We start from the raw sequence: 9,667 nt of genomic DNA on the forward strand, positions 1-9,667 counted from the left end.
TTAACCTCCACTCGATAACAAGACGCAGAAATTTAAAAACACATGGAAGGTTAGATGAAAGGAAGAACTTCTTGACAGTGAAGAATGGTAAATAACTAAACCGTAGAAGAAATGTCCTAAGCTTCTTTTTCCAGGGAGCTCCAAGTTTGGGCTGCCTCAGATGCTTTAGAAATTGTGTCAGAGTCACGAGGAATGATTTTAGATTGCTTATTGTAGTCCCTTCAACAACACGGGTCCCCAGGCAGCACCTGCACCTGCGTGTGGCCGTCTGCGCGGGAGTTCACGGCCAGAAGCTAACACCACCAGAGGACAGACTCGGCGGCAGGAAGTGTCACCTTCATAAACACGACGTGTGCCCTTTTCTCTAAGTGACAAGATGGCTGCAGTAACCACTCTAAGAGAAAAAGTTGTATAACAGAATGGCGAGAAGACAAACGAATACCATGGAGAAACCGAAAAGGCAAAGGGGCTCCTGAAAATAAAAGTCGTTTGTTCCTAAGCCCGGCTCCTTTGGTTGGAGTTATTTCTTAAGAAAGAAGCTGCTTCCTTCCCTAACCATATAAAACGGTCCCTGGAGTTATTTATAGTGTTCATGGCCCGGAGGCATCGCTCGGTTCCCCCACCACAAGCCCAACCATGTGTTACTATATTAAAAAATGTGAAAAAGTAATTACGGGGTATAGGAGCCAGTGTCTGCAGACACAACCTGCCAAAGAGGAAGTGACAGGAAACTCACGCTCCTCATTGCTGCTCAAGCACTGCCCAGGCTCCAGGCTCAGAGGAGAGCGATCTGTTCCAAGAAATAAGAGAGGAGCCTGCCCTGGTGAATCAGAAATATCCCTGTTTCTGAATATACAGTAAACTGGTTTCCATTCCCAGGTCCCCTCCGTTGGTCAGACTTTCCAGTCACATGGAGAGACCACTCAGGGCATCCTCCCTTGGCAGCTCAGCCAGCTGCCTGCCTCGCCTCCCACTAGATGGGGTAGACTGCAACATGGAACGGTCTGGACACGGGCAAGAGTTGGAGACCACTAAAACCGTCCCCTTAGACCCCGCCCTGCCACTCTGAGATCCTGATTTCAGCCACCTTGCTCTAGATCTCGCTTCGCTGTTCCTCTCCACACCTCCGCCCCTGGTTCCTTGCCCTCACTAAGGATGCTATGAGCCATCCAATACTGATTTCTGGGCTGGGTCCACATGTTCACATCCCCCCAAAGCCCTCCCCTTGGAAGATGGGCTCAACCACCATTGGGACACTCATTCTCTTTAGCCTGGAAGCAGAGAGAAAAAGTATTCAAAACATCTGCCCCACAGAGCAGAAATTCATCAAGGTGGGAAGTCCGCGCTTCTGATAGAAAGACCAGTGTTCCCAAGGGTCCTCAGTTTAGGAATCTCTTATTGAGAGAAATTACATTTCTCCCCCAAGACCTCCATCTGCCTCTCATCTAAGCTCCAAAAGGAGTTCCCATCTGATGTTTCAGGAAAAAAGAGACAAGTGCCAACCCTCACTAAAGATCACTGGAAGTTTGGAAAATTCCTGCTGTTTCAGGAAGGCTTCACTTAGAAGTAAATAATTGTTGCTGTCTCTTTATTCACCTTGGTTACCAAAATGCAGCACTATCTAAACATCCAAAAAAGCAAAAATCTACCCACACACCATGTGTCTCTTAAACACTGATATACAGAAATCTCTTTCAAATAAATTTGTAAAGAAAAGAGTTATAGATGACCAAGAATGCAAAGGCTAATGGTCAGGAAAATGTCCTCACTACCACATTAATATAACTAAATAAATCGAATTAACCTGTTTCCCTAGTGGATAATACTCGCCTAGTATGAGTGTGAAACGTAGCTTTACATTATAAACGCACCAGGCTTCAGTTCCTCCTACTCTGCATTCTTCAGTGTTAGAATATGAGTAAATGTCAACTCGTAAAATTCTCTAAAAATTTTCCCTTCAAGTTTGTTTTTCACCTCTGGCCAATAGCATCTATAGAGAATTTAAACATATCAACTGATGCAGCTGGAAAAAAGGCTTTAAAAATCAGAGAAAATATTCTTATAAGGCCAATCCATGGCAGCCTTCCACATTGAGAAACTGGTTTATAGATTTTGGAGATGCCCTGTTAACCTCCCGAAGGTCTGCAGAGGAGCTTAAGTTATCTCATGATCCCGGTTACTCCCCTTTCATCTTTGCCTCTGAAATCCCAGTTTCTTTACCACTGTAGCATCCACAGTGCCACCTTCTGGTTATAGGGAGTATCTCCATGGCTCCTCACTCCTTTCTGGGATTTGAGTAAAGTCAATCAATGACTGCCAGAAAAGCCACAGGAAGATACCCTGAAGAAATAATAAAAGAATCTATGAAATGAGCAAGACATCAATTCACGGAGGCTTAACAGGACCCAACGTAATCCCCCGAGGCAAAAGCGTGGCTGTTTTAAAGGTAACATTTAAAAAGTTAAACCTAGTATTTGCAAATTTGCTCCATGCAGGTTGGCGACAGGGCTCTGTGTGAGAGTATTTTTTGAAAAATTGGCAAGACTAAATGCCTCAAAAGTCCCAAAATTCTCTATATGCTTTGTACTTGCCAATTGTGGGCTTCTACTTTTCCCTCTTTCAGACAGGTATCTATTTTTAAAAGATATGAAATTTGCCATCATATTTGTTCAGATAGGAATAGAGCTTTAACTCAGCCCCTGGAGTCTAATTCATGGCACTTTCCTCTCCATCCGTAAATCACTGACGCCCCCTCGGACCTGGAACCTGTGAGCCAGACACGCGAAAGACAGGCACCAAACCGTGGGCAGGGTCCGGTAAATGCAACGCCCTTCCTCCTACCTGACCTTTCCGATGGTGCAACTCTTCTCCCCCATCAGCAGTCTCTGGGCATCTCAGGCCTCCGCCAGGCAAAAGATAAGAGAGGATAACCTTTAGAAGCCACCACTAATGAATATGAATGAGGTCATTCTTGCAAGCTTTATTGTGGGACAGAGTAACACACAGGGAAAACATTTTTGCCTCAAGGCTCCTGACAATCATTAGCTAATCAAGTTTCCTAACAATCCCCTGGAGTCTAGACTAGCAAAGGGTCATTATCCCTCCACAGGTAGGCAAACTAAAATACCCAAAGGTTAGCATTTCAACATCAACTCCATGTCATTGATATTCTAAAGTGACACTGGGGAAAAGGTGCTGCAAGGAGCTTCTCAACGACTTTAAGTGCAAGGCAGGAAATATACCCAGGTCAGGGGCAGGAAAACCTGGAAGAGGACGGAAACGACCATTATTGGGTAATGATTTTATCAGAGCAGATGATTTTAGAAATGCAGATTCTCTACCTAAGTAAAAAAATATTTGCAAGATTGAGATTGACACTGAGTAATAACTTTAAAGAAAAGAAATGTCTACTTATCAGTTTAGGATTTCTTTGAGTTGTTTGGGCTCTTTCTTTGTTCCCACTCCTTCTCAGTTAAAGGCTGGACGTGGAAACTACAGATACGGGACAAAGGTCACAAATATGGTTTCCAGCCTTTAGAACTACCTCACGGAGTCTCCCATCGGAGCTTTGTTTGCAGTCGCTGTGCTGGTTCTGAAAGTGTAAACTGGACCCTGATATTTTCCCGCCTTCTACCCAATTCACGAACTGTCGTGTTTTCTTTTTGTGTTTCCTTTTTAAGTCTATAAACTTCAAAATATTTTCTGTCAGGTTGGCAAAGCTCCAATTAGCCCTTCACCACTGTAATTAAAGTTATTTTCCACCCGACTATACCCCTGACATGGAGAGGAATTATGAGAGCTCCATGTAAATCTATTTTGATAGCTTAGTTCCCTCCCTCACTGTACATATCTTTATACTCACCACAAACATCTATACCTTCCCACAATATTCAGATTATTCTAGGAATTGCCGGTCAAAATAACAGCAGTGGTCACTAGTTAAAGAGAAAGATGAATTTAGGATGCCCCTTTAAAAATAAGCAATAGGCTACAAAGCAAAAAAAGAAGAAAAAGAACAGGAGGAGGAGGAAGAGGAAGAAGAAGGGAAAAAAGCAGCAGCTGCCACCTTTTTAATGTCGATATAACGTGAAAGGGGCCAAAGTCAGACAATACATTCAGCTTCGAGGAGATGGTGCCGCAGGGAAGGCCGAGTTACAAGCCATTGTTCTGATGTCATCGCTGCTTCCAGAAAATGCTCGAAGAGCCAACATTTGTTCACTTAATACGGGATTCACTTCTCAGCTGAGGAGGACCTTAGGAACAGTACACTTAGCACTCAGCAGTTATTTGACCTATTTTCCTAATGTGTTTGGGAAGGAGGTTAATTAACAGTGGATGGCTATATCCTTAAGCTTAATTTTTCCAACAGCCCTGCTCATAAAAGGAAAAATTGAGTATGTATTGAAGGAAGCAAGCAATTAAGTTGCACAAATAGTGAGCTCATTGAACTGCAGCTGACTTCTATCATGTCAAAGAACAACTAAACACAGAAGCAATAAAAAGATTGTTGCCACGACCACCACTGAGAACCGACTGGCAATAAAGATGAATAACTTCCTACTTGAAGATTACTTGATTAAAGCTCTTTAGAAACCAAATGTTACACATAGGCATAAATGGAGCAAAATATTTTAATGCGTGTTTGGCAGGTTCAGAAACATTTTATAGTCAATTTTAAACGAAGGTTTATACAACAACAGTAAACTCCACTTAAAACGGCCTTTCCAATCGCAGTTCTTGCAAGCAAGCTACAGTATTCCTCGGGTAGGCTTGAACCGTACTGTGGGATGAGAGTCCCGTACCTAACAGAATGGGGAGGGCTGATGGGGGGCGGAATTCCACAGGACCGGGCCCTCTGAAACCAAATCCAAGAGCAGAGCCAGAGACACTAATTCAGATGGCTGTGACCCTTGAAGGCAAGTAAACAGACTCCCTGTAGCAGTAACCAGGAAATCTCTCTCCCCCTAGCAGTCCTCTGCTCCCCTTCCCACCTCCCAAAGCTCTGAAAGGTCAAGTTTTAGCCTGAGCTGCCCTTCAAGAGAGTGTACTCACATCTAGGAGTTCAACACAGGTTGGCATCGGCACTGGCTCCCAGGACTATCAGTGTCGGTGAGGTGGGACCGGCATGATTGACAAGGGAAATGTGTCTGACCGAGGATTCGGCTCTCGACTCACAAGTGTCTGTGGATGCGTCTGGGGAATATCAGCCTCTTTCAGGCTGGACCCAGCACTTACCTGCTGCTTTTGGAGGAGACAGACCATGGAGAGTTATGATACACGAAAAAGATGAGGAGTATTCTGTCAGAGCTGCTTATAAACTAACATAAAAAATAAATAAGCTGCCCTTTGCATCGCTGCCCTCAAACTCACTACTGTGGGGAATTAAAACCAGTGTAATGCAAATGAATCAATCTGCCACCCCATTTCTATCCTGCCGGGTTATCTCCATTTCTAAAATGGGAGGGGGGCTGGCAACGTGCTTTTCTTTCGATGTTTCCCTGGACTTGGGCTTTAAGGGATCAGAGCCCCGTGGTGAGTTTATAATAAACAGCTCTCCCCTTCCTCAGCTCCAGCACTTTCCTCCCTCACGCAGAACCCTGAGCTGCTGCCTGGCTTCTTTCTTCTTTTTGTTCCACACAACACCCATCAATACTCTGGGTATATGGTAGGTGCTTAATATATGCTTTTGGGGTACAATCAGCAAGAAAGACTCATATTTATATCCTTTTTGAAGGTGTTTTTATCTTAACCATTCCTGCTGAAATAATCAAAGGAAACAAAACTGGAGAAGCAATTTTGTGCCACAAAGGGGTGTGGGGTGCAGGAAGTATAATGTTCTCAATTTTCGTGAGTGGGAAATGAGACCCAAAATGTACTGAATAAATTATTAATGCTTATATAAAGTACACGGTTCCTTAAACTCACAGTCTGGTTAAGGTAGATCACACACTGGTTTCCAGAGACTCAGAACTGAATTTACTGCCCAGAATTTTTAAGTATTTTGGGGGAATTCTGACTGCAAACCCAATTCATACTGCAAACTCTAGAATGGCTTTATCCGATGAAAAGTAGATACTTGGAAGTTTGGGAATATGTCTCACCACCTTTCCAGAGGACTGGTTATTAGACATGTGGTATGCAAATCTAATAGAGGAATGAGCTTTTTTATAAAAAGCTTGAATATTTATATAAATTTCATTTTGTTAGCAGGAAGAAAGCTCAGTGGTACAGTCTTCCTTCCAGTTCGATGTCTCTGCCTTGAAGCCTTGCATCTACTTTGGACTCTAGGCTCTCCACTAAGACTTTCTAGCACTGTTCACCAAGATTCCGGAGGTGGAATGAATTGTACAGCACAGGAAGGGGGGCGGGGAAAGAAAGTAACAGCAGTTCAGAGATGGGAACCGTCTGCTCTCTGGAAACCCCTCCAGCCTTATGTTCACTCTCCAGACCCCAAAAGCCAAAACTCCTTAGTTCTCTCCTGTTAAGAGAACAAGAAAAATGCCTAGGAAAGCCCACGGTTTCCTTCCTCGTGGAGGAGAGGAAGCAGCGGAGGTAACAGACGCCTGTGTGCAGCCATCACTTCCTCGGGGGCTGGTGTCCATTTCCACCCACTCAGATGGAGTCTGGCAGCTTCACAACCGGCAGGAGATACGTGATCCAAGAATCCATTTGGCCCCAATTCTAGCCTTAGAAAAGCCAGTTCTGCCTAACTCTGAGAATCCTATGAGCATTAGTAAGGATTTCAAGTTGCCTCATGCTCAAGAGTATGGCCAGAGGAAGGGCAGTAAAGTCAACGACTTTATCTTGAGTAAGGCACAAGACAGTCTTCGAGATTAGGCTAAAATAAGAATGTATTCAGAAGCGACAGATAGCAAATATGCCCTTTTTTTTTCCTTTTCAGAGGAGTCGTAAAGTATCCTAAATCAAAAACAAAATAGGATGTAATTCTAATGATATAACAAGCTTGTCGTGTATTAAAGATGTCAAAACCTTCTTGTCCTAAACTTCATCCATTTGTGCATTCCATCCCATGCAAGTCTAGACTTGGAATGTCTCCTTGCTTTTTCTCTTCTGCTTCTATTGTCACCATCCTATGCCATGTAATCTGCACTTGGGTTGTTGCAATAGCCCCCGCCACGGGTTCCCTGTCACAACTTACTTTCTCTCTATCTCAAGTCATCTTTCACATCTCTGACACATACCTTTCCCAAGTAGAGTTATAATCACGAGGCACCCACTAGTCCAAAAGCTCTTACTAGCTTTTTGTTTTCTTTTAGAGTAAAGTCCAAATATCTTAGCATAGTTATCAAGACCCCTTACAAATAAAAATTGTTCTAGCCTTTTCACGAAGATGGTGCCCAAAGCCAAGAAGGAAGCTCCTGCTCCTCCCAAAGTCAAAGCCAAGGCAAAGGCTTTAAAGACAAAGAAAACAGTGCTGAAAGGTGTTCACAGCCACAAAAACATAAAAAGGAGATCCACACGTCACCCACCTTTTGGAGGCCTAACACACTGTGGCTCCGAAGGCAGCCTAAATATCCTTGGAAGAGCTCCACGCTTCGCCATTATGCCATCAACAAGTTCCCCTAACTACCAGGTCAGCCATGAAAGAAGATAGAAGGCAGCAATACACTTGTGTTCACTGTGGATGTCAAGGCCAACAAGCACCAGATCAGACAGGCTGTGAAGAAGCTCTATGACATTGTCGTGGCCAAGGTCAGAACCCTGGCCAGATGGGGAGAAGAAGGCACTGGCTCCAGACTGTGGTGCCTTGGATGTTGTCAACAAAAACTGAGTCAAGCTGGCTAATTCTAAACATAAATATGTTACACTATAAAAAAAGAAAAATTGTTCCATATTTCAAAACTTACCTGCCATTTTCTTCTCACGCACAGCCGATGCTCTGCCCGGAAAAGGCTCATCGTCTCTCTGGGATCATGACACAGGCTTTTGCGCTTCTGGAACTCTGTGCTTTTCCTCCAGCACAGAGGAAAATCTTGCTTCAAATCTTGCTATTCAAATCTTGCTTCTCCTCTAAAGACTAATTTAAATGTCACTACCCCTAGGAAGCTGTACCTGATTCCAGGGAAAGATAAATTGCTCCCTTCTTAGAACACAGAGAACACTTTGTTTACCGCATAGTTACAATGTTTGTCCCAAGCCGACTTGTATTTATTATCGTAGAACTTTTATCTCCTCCCAAAGAACAGAGACAATAGTAATCCCTCTAAAGATGGTCCTGGGTGCCCAGCATAGTACCTTAAATGAGATAGGCATTTTATAAATGTTTCTTATACTACATTGACTGACACAAAAATTATGAATTTTCACTAAAAACTGAACCATGGATGAAAGACCAAGCTGAGAATCACAATCAGGGATGACTTGGAGGGTTAAGAAGAAAGCTCAGGAAGTACCACCCAAACTGAGGTCAATGAGTTAGTCTTTTACTTAAGAATAAGGATGACCAAATCCATTGCTTCTCGACAATTTTGTATTCACACATACTTACGAAAAGTTTGACTGACTGAGCATTGCTACCCTGACCAAGTGGAGAGACTACCTCTGATTTTTCAGCAGTAGGGACGTAAATGCTACATTTGAAAGGGTTCAATGAAGGCTCAGTAGATAAATACCACAATAAAAAATGTTATATTGTATATAATATATATATTCTATGTATATGTATGTACACATATACACACATCTGAGATACTGTTTCATTTAAATATCTCTACACACAGAGACTTAATGATGTCTTAATAAAACAAATATTTAGTTCACATCTTTGCCATCACTCCAAAGAGGGAAAGAAGCCAAGAACTAAAGCCATCTTCTCAGCCTTATTGGCATTAAATCACCAAATTCCCTGCGACTCAGAAATCCGAGACAGGCTTACTGCAGTGCTTGCTCTCGCCTGGCATGAAACCGAACTCAGACTTCCCAAAGAAAACCGTAAGTTTCCAGCGTCTTCTCACATGAGTCTCTCCTAAAACTTTTGCATCAACTCTTTCTCAGATGAATCACATTGAGAAATTAATCTCTTAATTGCACCATATAAGCTGAACAGTAAGCCATGACCTCATCACCCTGGATGTAATAAAAGGGCAGAGACACTCAGGCATTTCAACAACATCTTAATTCCCGCACTGTTCTGGTTTATTATAAAGCAGGCCTGTGTGCAGGAAGACATTTCTAAAAAGGCTTTTTATCTCCCTTTTGCACGTTAGCAGATCTCATGGTCTCGTATCTCTGCAGATGGAGGCCTGAACTGAGCAAAAGCTAAGCAGGCAGGCCAATGAATTTACTTGAGAAAGAGAGAAACCCAGTCCTGAAAATGACGCATGGGCTCAAGATGAGTTAGGGTAGAAAGACGTCAAACAACACAATTACTCCCCCAGCTCAAGCCAAAAACAAACAAACAAAACCTGGAACTGAACAAATTATCTGAATGCCACAGCCAGACCAGAGAATGAGCAATAAGGAGCTGGTATGTCTGCGCTTGAGAAGAAACCAGGAAGAGACACGATAATACCTTCCTTGGGTGGCATAGCTCCCTCTGGCCCCTGATTTACCATGACGTCAACCTTCTGATGATTATTAGCAGCATTCTTATTTTGATAGAAGCACCACTGGTTGGTCCCACCTGTGTGTGGAGACCTCTACAGAG

Source organism: Desmodus rotundus, chromosome 7 (assembly GCF_022682495.2).
Source record: "Desmodus rotundus isolate HL8 chromosome 7, HLdesRot8A.1, whole genome shotgun sequence".
NCBI classification, from domain to species: domain Eukaryota; kingdom Metazoa; phylum Chordata; class Mammalia; order Chiroptera; family Phyllostomidae; genus Desmodus; species Desmodus rotundus.